The sequence below is a fragment of the Manacus vitellinus genome, unplaced genomic scaffold, assembly GCF_001715985.3.
Source record: "Manacus vitellinus isolate BGI_N305 unplaced genomic scaffold, ASM171598v3 scaffold_9_pilon, whole genome shotgun sequence".
Lineage (NCBI taxonomy): Eukaryota > Metazoa > Chordata > Aves > Passeriformes > Pipridae > Manacus > Manacus vitellinus.
Window position 1 is genome coordinate 20,553,008 of NW_021940917.1, and position 12,585 is coordinate 20,565,592.

Consider the following 12,585-nt stretch of genomic DNA (forward strand, 5'->3'; position numbering starts at 1 on the left):
TCTAGCTCCAAGGTAATCTTTAGATTTATAATGCTGGTTGTAGGCTTGGCTGAGTGATTAGAAAGGTTATGACCCAAATGAAATAGAAACTGGTGGTTCTCTCTTTGTTGTGGTCAATGACTTCTGTCAGAGCCCTCAGAACAAGCTGGATGAGATAATCTACTGCTTTGAGAGTGTGATAAAAATTATGCTGTAAAACCGTGGAAGAGTGCTGGAGCAGAATTTAATGAGACCTACAGTTTCTGAATGTTGATCCTCAACCCAGTAAGGTCAGAAAGCAACAAGAATATAAGCTTCCAGAAGACTTTATAGGATGTCCTGGTCAAAGGAAGAGCCTGGAGAAAAAAAAGGAAGTTATAAAGTCTTCCGTGTCTGCAAATTCAAGTAGCAACATGTCTTTGCTTGTGGATATAAGGGTCTGCCCCTAGATGAAACCTTGCTAAAACAGATGTTCTTTATTTTTTTGTTTCTAAAGAAACCTATGGTAGACCCATCATTCAACAGGAGTTTACCTCTTTTGTACAAGGAAACTTGCTACAAAATTAATGAAAGATTATAACGCAGTCTAGTGAGGTTATATGGATTTTTTTTCAGTTAGTGCTTAAAGATGTTCTGAACATTCGACTCAGTAGGTCTGACTGGGGGTTTCATCCCCAAACATAGAGCCAAGCATTCAGCACTTTGGACTGAGAGGTTAAGGGGAGCCAGGCTGGAGTCAGTTACAAGGTCATTTACAGGGCAATGGATATTTTCTCTTATTTCCAGTGACTAACAACTACATACCTTCATTTGTTAGAATTATTTTGACAATAAGTTACATTACTTCCGATTTTAATTGTACTCTTAGGTCATTGTTGTGGTGCACACACACACATGCACAGGCAGGTGCAGATGGGGGCAGACTTCTGTTGCAGAATTTCTTGCCTAGATCTTTAGCAGCTAAAAGCTTTTAGAGCCACCTCAGACCTTATGGAGCAAATGTCAGATAGAAACATTTGATTCATTCTTCTAATATGATGGATGAGTAATTATTTTGGGGCACTCTGTAATAAGGTTACAGGAGGGAAAGCATATAAGTGTTTAATTACTTGTTTACATGTTTAATTACTTCCGCAAGATTTTTCTCTTTTATTACAGGGGCAGATTGTAAATTCAGTCTGAAATATATCTTCTTTTTTATTATTTGTCACTGTCAAAATATCCAGTCCTGCCAACAGCATAAACATAAACTCACAGATGGTTCATGTTCCAGCAGTAACTTTCTTAGTCTTTATCTGTAAAGAGCAAAAACTGTGCATTCCTAGTGACTCTTGTGCTGGTAAGATTCCCCTTAGGATAGGGGGAATCATGCAGACTTAATGATAGATAAAACTTCACATGGATGTAATAAGAAACTGAGTGAATATATATACAGTTTTATTTTTCAGTTCTGAGTTTCAGTTAATAATATTGTAGAACAAATAAATAATAAAAATAGAAGTACTCATCTATGTTAAGAAAACCCATATTTTAAGCTATCATAAGTAGCTTACCAGTATTAAAATAATGGTTACTTATCTTAAGAATTACATGAAGAGATTATGTAGTACCTAATAAGTTAATGTTTGTGATGAAGTACTATCCATCTGTAATTGTGTTGTGTGCTTCTTGTTGTGTGTTCTCTTGGAGTGTGAATTTTTTCCAAATGCAGAATATATTTTAAATACACTTACCAACCCTGTGATACTTTTAATAAATATATACAAAGCTTCTTACTTTATGGTTTGAAAAAAAGGAGATAACAAAGTATGACATTTATTAATATTTTAAATATAATATGAATGGCATTTTCATTTTGAAAGTATTAGAAATATTTTTGTCACTGTGTGTTATATAAAGGTAATTAAAAATGGGGTTTGACAGTTGCAGAATGATTTCCATATTCTGACAGATCTAAAAATATCTACAATTGATACCATATTAAGTTGTCGTGTTCTTTTCCCGTGCTTATTTTGACATCAATTCTGATTGCCAATTTGTTAATTTGCCAAGCTGAAGCAGTCTCCTTTTATAATTAGCCTAATCCTTGATTTATTCAATGATGACAAAGGGTTTTGGGAGCAAAAAATTCCTCATTTCAAAGAGAAGGTAACTGCTATAAGGAACAGACTATATTACAGAATTAAATCAGTGCTGCTTAATTGACCATCATAGGTTAAAAAAATAAAATTAAAAAAAAATATAAAGGTATTAATGTAGCTGTTATGGAGTAGGACCTTCATAGTTTTTATGATAAAATAGATATCATGAATTGAAAACTTGAGAATGGCTTTGAGAATCACTGAGGTGACTTCTGTGGTCACTTCCAACTTCTCTGAGTGGATCACTTATTATCAGATGGAGGGACTGTATAAACTGATGAAGTGTTCTTCTACCCCAGAGTATTTGTAAAACACACTGGTGAATTAATCTGTAATTGTTAGTCAATTATATTGTACTGCTATCTAGAAATTTGTTTTTAACCTTTGCTCTCTTGGTACTCCAAGGAAATCACTCCTCTTTGTGTTGTTAAATTGTGGTCAGGCACTTTCCTGCTTGATCTTTGTCTTGATTTATTTGTTTCCAGATTTGGGCCCTCCTTAGGAAAAAGAATGGAGTTTCTACTGTAGCACAAACATACTGAAGTGCACTTATCAAAGGGAAGCAATAAGTTGTTTTCCAAAGTAATGACAAAGTGGTTTTTAAAATTGGCTTCAGTGGAGCACCCCTATGGTCAGATGGCAGCAATGTTGTTCTTATTTCTTTTTGCTTTTTAGATATAAAATACTGTAGCAGCTTAAGTCCTTGCTGTCCTTAACAGTGAACTATGAATTAAACTGTATGTGCTTAGTCTCAGTTGCAAATGAAGGAGAAAACTGTCCTCGGGAGAATTACTTTTGTCTAATGCAACCTGTATTTATAAAGTGCATTACAAATCATTTTACAAATACATATGCATCCTGGCAAATAACTGAGATAGGTTTTGGTGTTTTTCACATGAAACACATGATAATTCAATTTTTGGGGGTTTTGTTCATTTTTTTTCCTTTTTTCTTCCAAAAAACCCCTACAGGAGACTAAATTAAAAAAAAAAAAAAATATTAAAGAGGAGCCTGCTACTAGAGTTCAAATTTAGATTTGCATCTGAATTACTTCAAGGTCTCACATAATTAGATCTTGGTTTGAATGTGTTTCAAAAGCATTTCAGAACCAATTTATCTGTTCAGGTGCATTATTTTCTTGAAGTGTATGAGGCTAATTCTCCATTCTCTTCTATTTTGCATTTTCTTTTTTTCCAGGTGCACCAAGTAGGTAGGAACGACTGGCAAATTAAAATTATCCATTCTGCAGCACCACTGTGCACCAAAGGCAATTTCAAGGGCGGAAGAAAGATCCTTTAGGTAGAAATATTATAAAAAAACTAAAACAGTAAAACGTAAACTATCACATTTTCCTACTGACTACTGCAACTTTCTATACATGTAAAAATAATCTAAAATTGTTTAGCTTTATGTTTGAGCTCTAAGTTCCACAAGGAATGTCTACATATAAGAAAAAATTAAGTACCTTACTATTTAGTTATTTTCATTTCCTAACCTCCAGAAAGCCGTGAGGTGCTATCCATCCCCAGTTTTGGCTGGAAAAAATCTGATCTGTATTTTATATTTAACCCACATTGACAGATGTACACATAGACACACAATTAAATGCTTGTTATGATTCCATGGACACTAGCATCACAGATTGCCATCATTGTTCCCACATATTCAGTCACCTGTTCTGAAGAAGCAGAGTTGTGGTTACTCATGTCGTGTGCACTAAATGGAATTTGTTCCCATTTATCCCATCTGAGGTCTGATTCCTGATTATTAGAGTGAAAACCCTTGAAAAACTCTTGACATTTCAAATTCAGTGCTGTGTTCATCCTGTTGCATCAATAAGGTACTCGTATACTTGTGTATTTTTGCTTCTCAGTGGTGCGTTTCTCACATAAGACCATTAGCATGCAGCTAGATTTGAGTGATATTTGCAGTAACACTAGGGATCATGAAGTAAGTAATTAAATGCCTATCTGAGGTAAATCAGTGCCAGTGTAACTTAAAATTAAGGTTTTAAACCTGGGATACAACAGCTGGAACAACTCAAGTCAAAATATTATCAGGCCCTGATATAATTAATATTTCTAGTTTGGTTTGTTTTATTTTTCTTTAGCAAATGGAGATGATGAAGCAAAATATTCTGTGGAAGAGATGGGATAAGTGGTCAAAAAGGCTAATTTCTTTTAACTTTTTTACAGAAAGCAATGTGGTTGCTTTCATTGCATGCCAGGTTTGCTTGGCAGTTGTATTTGCCAGTCATCTATTTGTGTTTAAATGTATAGAAGTACTGGGAAGAATGAACTACCACTATTTTGCTGCTTTGCTTATCCAAATCCATTAATTAGTCTGATTCTGGAATCTGTGTCAGAAACAAATCCTCTGTGTGGCAAATACCTCAGGACTTGGTATTATTCCATTCACTAGTTAAAAGCTTAGTGTGGCTTTTAGGAACATCCCCTGAGCTCAAATATTCCTAAGTGATCTGTTTACAGTGCAGACTTTGTGTTTCTGAGGCATCAGATGCCTACTAGAGCAGTAGCCTCCACCACGAATGCTGACATTTCTGAAAAACCCAACCTCTACTTTTGGACTCCAAATAATAACAGGAAATGGCAAGTTCACCATAAAGCAGGATCTTAGGGAGGGGGTGGTTGGTCCTTCATCCTGGAGACGTGCCCTGCCCAGCACAGCTGTGTTCTCAGCAACATGGCCTCAATGCTTGTGACTGCTGCTTGTTCTAGAACAGATGGATTGGTCACATCATCTGACCAGTGGATGTTTAGGATTGTTCGGAGGCAGCATTGATGGAAGCGTTCCAGGAGTCGCAGGTGGTGGCTGTAGATGACCCAGGATTCAGATCCATATGAGAGAGTAGACAGCACTATGGCTCTGTAAACACTGACCTTGGTGCTTTTCTTCAGGTGTTTATTTCACCAAACTCTTTTATGAAGCTCCCTGAAGGCACTGTATGCCTTTGCTAACCTGTTGTCTGTCTCTCCATCAATCTCACCATCCGAGGAGATGAGGCTGCCTAGGGAATTAAACTGCTGGACTGATTTGAGCTCTGATTGCCAATGGTGGTGTGGGGATGATGGGGGACTTCCAGAGGTGCAGGTCTATGGAGAACTTCTGTCTTCTTTAAGCTGACTTCCAGCCCAAAGAGCTCAGCAGCTCAGCAAAGCAGGATGTTAAACGCTGCAGAGCTGCTTCTGTGTGGGCAACAAGGGCGGCGTCATCAGCATAAAGCAGCTCCTGGACAAGATGGTTTAAGGTCTTGGTGTGGGACTTCAGTCACCTTAGGTTGGAAAGGTTTCCATCAGTATGGTATCAGATGTAGATCCCGTCCTGATCCTCGAGGTTATGCTTTATGGTGAACTTGCCACCGGCTGCTGCAAGAGAGGAGCCCCAAAGAGGAGATACAAGGACTGCCTGAAACAACATCTCAGCCTTGGCCATATTGATCACCAGAACTGGTCTGCTCTGGCCTCCAATCAGGAGCTCTGGAGACACCCCATCTCTAACGCTGCTGATGCCTTTGAGAACGCAGCAGGATCACCCTGGAGGAGAAAAGACAACGCAGAAAGAATCGTGTCTTGCAGAATTTCCCACCTAAGGAGTCTTTCTGCTGTGCCTTTTGCAACCGGACGTGTCTGTCTTGTATTGGCCTTTTCAGCCACCAGTGTGTTTGTAACAAACGTGGGCAGAGCCCTTCCCAAATCTTCGTTCCCAAAGCCTGGCCATGATGAATAACAGGAAATACTGTGATGCATTTTTCCTAGTCCCTGATAATGCTGAACGCAATCTTGATATACCTTTTCCCAATATTTTTGCTAAGATTTTGTGCAGAATTTGTATTAATATACAGAAAGTTCCTAGAGCCTCGTTGTTCTGCCTAGCTTTTCTATCAGACTAGTTATTATTTTAATGGCCTCTGTTTCTGAAGCCTAGGGCAAAATAAAAGGGACCAATCTAGTTTTCATCATAATATTTATAAGTGGTTACACCATTTTTTTCTCCATTCATTCTTCAAGATGGAATGTGGTTGGCATTTACAATAGCACTGAGCATCATCCTAACTCTGTTTGCTTTACTATTAGATTTGGACTAAAACTGAGAGCTCGTATTAGCTCAGCCCAAGAGCCTGCTGTGGTGTCATTAAAACTTTATATTCCACAGCAGCCTGTAGTGATCTGGATACAATATCTGTTTTAATAGCCTAGGATGGAGGAAGGAAAAGCCACTTGGTAGTGGAGGTGAGAGAGTTACTGCAACAGGAACATGCAAGTGGTCTACTTATATGAGAGGGTTCATAATCAAAATTATGTTGAAATTTTAACTGGTCTTTCTGATGTTTTTTATTAAACTCTCAGCCACTTTGCTTAGGAACAGCAGATTGAAGTGCTTTCACCTGGTAGTTGACAGTTTTTAAATGTATTTGAAAGCATATTTGAAAAGTTTAGTTTCGTCAGTGAGTTTCTCTGGGTTTTCATTGCATGGTGCCTTTCATCAGAGTAAAGCTAAAAATGTGGAAGCTGATCGCTTTTAAAAGGTCTTCTAATAATCAGACTGGAAAGCACTATATAAAAAGAAAAGTGAAATCTTTCCACTGAGGTTTTAGCTGGGATGGGTGACTGTTTAATATGGTAGTTGTAGCAACCTAAGGAACTGATTTTTGTTGTGTTCACTGGGTGTGTTGTACACCACTCTAAGTCCACAGTGGTGAGTTAGAAAAGAATTCACAGACAGAAATTTCTTGAAAGATAGAAATCATGAGACTTCACATATGAAAAACCACCGAAATAATTTAGTAGGAAGCCATTTTATTGAACTCTTTTATTGTTTATGACCCTCAGGACATAAGAGCTACAAAGCATTTGCTCTGCCATTTCTGTGTTGCATAGTTAATGAGGTTTCCTTCCTTTCTTTTTGGTCATTTCAGAGCAAGGTGTGAAATTGTAGGAAAGGGAAATTTATACTAGAATATTAAAACAGCTTTTTTCATACTGCTTTGAGCAAACAGGATTCCCATGTACCGTTGTGACATTTCAGTGGATTTCACGCACTGCTGTTGTATTACAGGTATTTTAGCTATAAATCAACTCAATTATCTTTGTGGTAGTCTCTGGATTATGTCATGTGTTGTGGAAGCACAACAGTGAATCCTGATTCCTACTTAAATTTTGCATAATGAGAAATATACCACTGCCCCCAGTTTTACAAATTTTAACAAGTAAATACATGGAATAAACAGGTTAAATATGTTACTGCTCTTTGAAAACATTTCATAGCACTTATGCAGCCTAGTATTTCTAAGTAAATTTGATTTCACTCTCAAGAATAAATCTCATTAGTAAAAACATTCCTTTTTCCAGAACAGTAGTTGTTAAACTTCAAATTGATTTGAAAGTGGAAAGGCCCATTAGACCGGATTTAAAATTCAGTGTAGCCATATTTTACAGATTGTTTCAAATGGATTTATTAAAAGAAAAAAAAAACAACAGTGAAAATAAATAATCATATCACTTCCAAAAATACTTTGGTTCTTACCTTCAGAGGTCATTACAGTTACCTTTAGAATATCAGAATTCAAATTCATTGACTACAGTTCCGTATTTTAAAAAGTATATGTATATTCATTTCAGATAATGAGTTAGCTAATCTTTGAAAATTGTTGAAGGTTCTTTAGAATTCCAGAAATACCATTATGAAACACGGTCACAATTTTAATTTTCAGGAGTATCTCTGAGGTACATGTGTGTAGGTATTAAAAAATAAAGCATAGCAGATTCATAATTACATATTAGGAATTTATAAAGAAGGATTGTTGTGATAATTTTTTAAGGGAGAAGTAGCAGACCTCAGTGTTGTGCCCAGTTGTGTCAATACAAGGGCTCCCTCCGATGGCCACAAGTTACTTCACATAAAATTTTTTACTACATGTGAATGAATGAAAGAAAATAAGGTAGGTGGAACAATTCAGAATAGCTGGTGTGGCTGGTGGCTTGCATTAAGGTACTTTTATTGCATACATTAGTCCCTATACCATGGCATCTAGAAAATTAAATATTTTTCATTTCATGCTGAACATAGAAAAAAAAAAAGAAAGAAAGAAAAAAGAAAGAAAACATGTTTTGTTAACCACATTTCCAAAGGAGCATGACTAAGTGTTGGTAAACCTCTGCAGGCTAGAAATAGCTGTTCATACCCTTTTACACACCCCTGCAATGCTGTGTCCAACTGCAACTACTGTAACAAGAAACAAACCCCACAACCTTTCTCTGTTAGCTTAATTTTAGATATTGAAATCTTCACCCATAATAATGTGAAAGCAAATGGTTTCAAATTTTGTTTTTGAAAAAGAAAAAAAAAAAGAAATTAAACAAAAAAACCCTCAAACCACCAAAACAAAAATTAAACAAAAAACCACAAACAAACAAACAAAAAAAAACCCTGAAAGGTAGAAAGAATTTCTAGAGTCCCTTCACAAATGTCAGCTGTCACCTTTGATAAATTAACTGGTAAGTGCATTCTCATCCTCTCTTCGTCTCCTAATTCTGGAGATGCTCTCTCATGTAAAGCTATGCTAATTTTCCACTCACACAGTGAAAAGCAAAAAAGAGAAAGAATCATGGCATAATATTCCAATGAATAAGTCACCAAATGTGAATAAATACCAGAAAGAAATAAACTGAAAGAATTTACCCCACTATCCCGTTTCTGAGTGACACTGATGGAATGATTTAAGTACAGTAGTGGGGATTTAGATGTTACAAGTGGTGGTCATTGACTGCAACGAGAATTTATGACTGTTTTCTGCCAAGTTTTTTTATCTATCTATCTGGTCTATATTAGTCATGTTGCCATAAATATGTGCTGTTCTTTTTTACAAAAGACATTGTGATCAGTCAAAATTATGAATATGTGCAACTGCTCTGTGTTTGGATCAATTGAAAACAATTCCAGTGTGGTTCAAATATATCTTTCAACAATTCAGAGACAAGATATAGTGAAAACTCTGATGAATAACTTATGGTACTGGGCTTCTCACTGGGATGGCACTGTTAGTATAGGAAACAGATCTATCAGCTATTGCATAATTTTTTGTTTATGACAATGAAGCTGTAACAGTCTGTTCATTTAATCTCTGTGATCATTTTGTCCTGGCCGTAATTCTAATCTGGACATCTAGGAAAGAAGGCAGTTGTCTGATACAGTGTTTTCTGAACAGAGTGAAGGACTCTCACACTCACTTTTTCACTTTAACCTGTTGACTTTCAGGAGCAGCTTCAAAAGACTAATCATAACTCACCACAGTGGTAATAGGATGAGAAGGAAGAGTCCAAAAGTTTGGAATTTTGTTCAGAAGACATGTTAATTGATGCTCATTGTACTGTGCCCTAAGTTATCTGGAATAGGCACTCCTTTTGTTACTGAGGTGTAAATAATTAAACTACTCTATGAACTTGGATATCACTTGGAGGTAATGGGAGAAAATAATTTACTTTGAACTCTCTTAATTCTCAGAAGAGCTCAAGATGAGTTAATCCTTCAGCATTATTATGGTAGTTTCAATGATACTCTAAGGTAATCAAATTACCAGCAGCCCACTGGGGGTTCTGTTTCCCTCTTGATGACTCCTGAATGTCAATAGCAATGTTGGTGTGTGTCATAAGGAGGACTCATGCAGGTATTTCTAAAGCATAACCATCATCATGCAACAAGAATTTTATACAAAGAGCTGCTGGTTCCCATGGATTTTTTTCAGCTGTTTTTTCTGATGTTGGTACTGGAATTCATAAACCACATTATGACATCAGACCCTTCTTGGGGTATACTAGTACCTCACTGTTAAACTTCTCTTCTGACAAAATTATTGAGGTCGGGTCCCCTTCCAGTTCTTGTCATTAAACATTGAATGAGAAGTTGCATATTTATTTTTATTTATATATTACTTAACGATACATATTTATATATGTATCGTGAAGTAATATTTGTAATAAATATTACACTTATTATAGTGAGTACACTGCATATGTAAAACCATTGTGCATGGTTTTACATTGCACAATTGCAAGGCATTATTTAGCCTTGTAGTATGTTTTACAGTGTGCATATACATACAGTGTGTATATCATACAGTAAAAGTTGCATTTGTAAATGAGCATCATGTCCTCTAGATTACCTAAAGTACAGGTCATACACAGCTTCATTTCTGGGGGCTTTTTTGACTGGCTGAGGAAGTTTTGGACAAGGTGACTCTATTATCCCTGGTCTAAAACCACATTTGCTTTCTAGATAGAGGTTGGACAAGGAAACAAAGAACTTTTTTTCACGTTATCTTGATGTGTGCTTAACTTCACAGTCATTCTGAGCTTGCTAATGCCCTTCTACGGGCAGGACTTAGTTTTACCAGTGCAGTCCAAAGCACATTCATGATTTCTGACACCATAATGAACTGAGTAATTTTGTATTCAAAGCAAGGTTAAAGTAGCTCGAGGCAAAGAAACTACTGGGTTAGTAATTGAGTAGGAGGATTAAAACAGGTTTGAGAGTAGGCTCTCAGTTCAGGTTTCAGTACAGCCCATGGAATAAAATAGGCTGTGGGCAGTTATCCTCTTAGATATATCCATGCTGCTAAGCATCCTGCTATTGTTTAAACTGCAATATATGTTTTAAAAACTGCATTCTTTGAGAAAGGTGATATGTCATCATGCTATTGAAAAGCAGTACCTGTAAGAGTATCAACTAAGACTCAACAAGCAGTTATATTGGAGGGGTTACTTTACAATCCTATTAATACTTTTGCAAACAGTGTTTATTACGTGTAACAGTCATTTTAACATTACATCTTTTTAACCAGGAGATGCCTGGGTAATCTGCATAATCTAAAATAATGACATGTTCCCTTTACATGATTTGGCACACAAATGAAGTGATCTGAACAGTCTGAAGAAGGCAGGGGTGGGAGGAAAGCAGCTCGTTATGTGGTTATAATTCTGTGTTTAAAAGATCATTGGGCTGGACCATGAAACAGTAATTGGGTTCTGCTGTAAAGACAGGACTGTCTGTCACATTGAATCTAATTCTCCTCTAAAAAGCCTACAAGCTACTTTCATAGGTTTTGGGTACGCCTTCAGTACTATAGTCTGGAGGAAAAGCCGTCTGATTTTGTCCTCTTTCTTTTGAAAAGGATTAAAACTGAAAAAGCCCCAAACTATATATTTTAACCTTTAGAGTGTTTAAAATCAAGCAAAAAAGACCCATTTAATACTCAACACAATTGATACACTCTAAAATGTGCTTTTAACAGACAAAAGCTCTGTAAAATGACAGCTAAAAATATTGATTTCTAAACTGGCCATTCTGAATGGTTAAAGGAGTAGTTTGAAGTACTTTTAGGTTATTACTGAAGCCCCAAACTTATTTTAAATTAAAAACACATGGTTTAAATATACCCTACAGTAAAAAAATCAGGCAATATACATTCTGTATTCAAAACTTAAATTAATTTCTATGAGGTGGCTGCTCTCCAAAAATGATTTGGCAAAAAATCTTAATTGAACACTTCATTTGCTCACAGTAAGAGCAAATTCAGAGATTAGAATTTATTGAAATTGTACAAGTACAGGGGAGGGAAAGTGCAAAGATTTGCATATAGGGAGGTAAATAATTAATGCAACAAAGCTCACCTCTGCTTCAAAAACTTGTAGAAAGAGAAGCTGCATAGCTAAAAATGTTGGTTTCTATATACTTCCACAGTTGTAATGTCTGTGGCTTTTAGCTATGGCAACAGTACTGTCTATGCATCCAGAAATGTGTAATTTTTTTAATACTGTTCATATAAATATTTCAGAGAGCTATTTCTGTCTAATTTGTCAGGTATTTAGATCCGAAATTTCTGATCAAATTCTTTCTGCTTCACATACCATAAACAGGCTATAATAAACTAACACTACACAGCACAGCAAAATCAGAATATGTTCTCCAGTCTTTAGGGTGTTAAAGTTCATGATTAAAGTTCTTTAGATTTTTTTTACTTTCTTCTTTACCTTTCTTTCTGTTTCTTTGTTTTCTTTATGTAACAAAAAGGGGAAGTATTTTATCGGTTAAATATGGCTAAAAAAAGTTTACTTTTTAATCCTTCACCTGGGAAAAAATTGAAATACAAAATCTTCTTGTTTTAACAGGACACTCAATTAAAATTCCTTTTATAACACTCTGGATTCTTTAGCTGGAAGCCAGAGTCTTTCATTACCATGGTCTGCCAGAAGACCTTTTTAAATACAGCATACTATGCACCTGAAACTCAGGCTTGCAGTGAAACTAGTCTAATCTCTCAGTAAAAGGAATTCATAGAGATCACTCTGTTTTCTTATGCAAAAATGTTACACTGAAATCAGAGAATCACAGAATCAGCTGGGTTGGAAGGGACCTCCGAGATCATCAAGTCCAACCCTTGATCCAACCC

General features: G+C 36.1%; 1 protein-coding gene across 2 annotated transcripts in view; it reads left to right on the top strand.

Moving 5' to 3' along the window:
• CNTNAP3C (contactin associated protein like 3C) overlaps positions 1 to 12,585 on the top strand; it is a 200,573-nt gene that overhangs the window by 116,383 nt on the left and 71,605 nt on the right. The gene's annotated exons all lie outside the window — the stretch shown is intronic.